The 404-nt window shown below is 28.0% G+C and overlaps 1 protein-coding gene across 1 annotated transcript in view; it reads right to left on the bottom strand.

Moving 5' to 3' along the window:
- Window positions 1–404, bottom strand: part of EMH_0074300 (uncharacterized protein) — a gene marked incomplete at both ends in the record, with an annotated part of 2,190 nt that overhangs the window by 1,334 nt on the left and 452 nt on the right. The gene's annotated exons all lie outside the window — the stretch shown is intronic.

The raw sequence follows: 404 nt of genomic DNA on the forward strand, positions 1-404 counted from the left end.
GCTGCTCTGCTTCTCTGCGTGCCTTCACCGCTTGTAAATATGCGTTTCTGTATAAACAAAAAAAACCCTAAACCCTAAACCCTAAACCCTAAACCCTAATAAACCCTAAACCCCAGAGTCTTGAGGGGGAGAAACAACAGCAGCTTAAAAAGGAGACAGAGAGAAAAAAGAGAGAAAAAAAAACAAAAAAAATAAACACTGAAACGGAGACAGACAAAAAACAAAAAAGAGACAGAGATAGACAAGATATAACAAAAATAATAACAAAGATAAATAAAACAAAATAAATAAAACAGAATAAATAAAACGAAATAAATAACACAAAGTAAATAACACAAAATAAATAAAACAAAATAAACAAAACAAAATAAATAAAACAAAATAAATAAAACAAAATAAAAAAA

This window comes from Eimeria mitis, genomic scaffold, assembly GCF_000499745.2.
Source record: "Eimeria mitis Houghton genomic scaffold, Emh_scaff4333, whole genome shotgun sequence".
NCBI classification, from domain to species: domain Eukaryota; phylum Apicomplexa; class Conoidasida; order Eucoccidiorida; family Eimeriidae; genus Eimeria; species Eimeria mitis.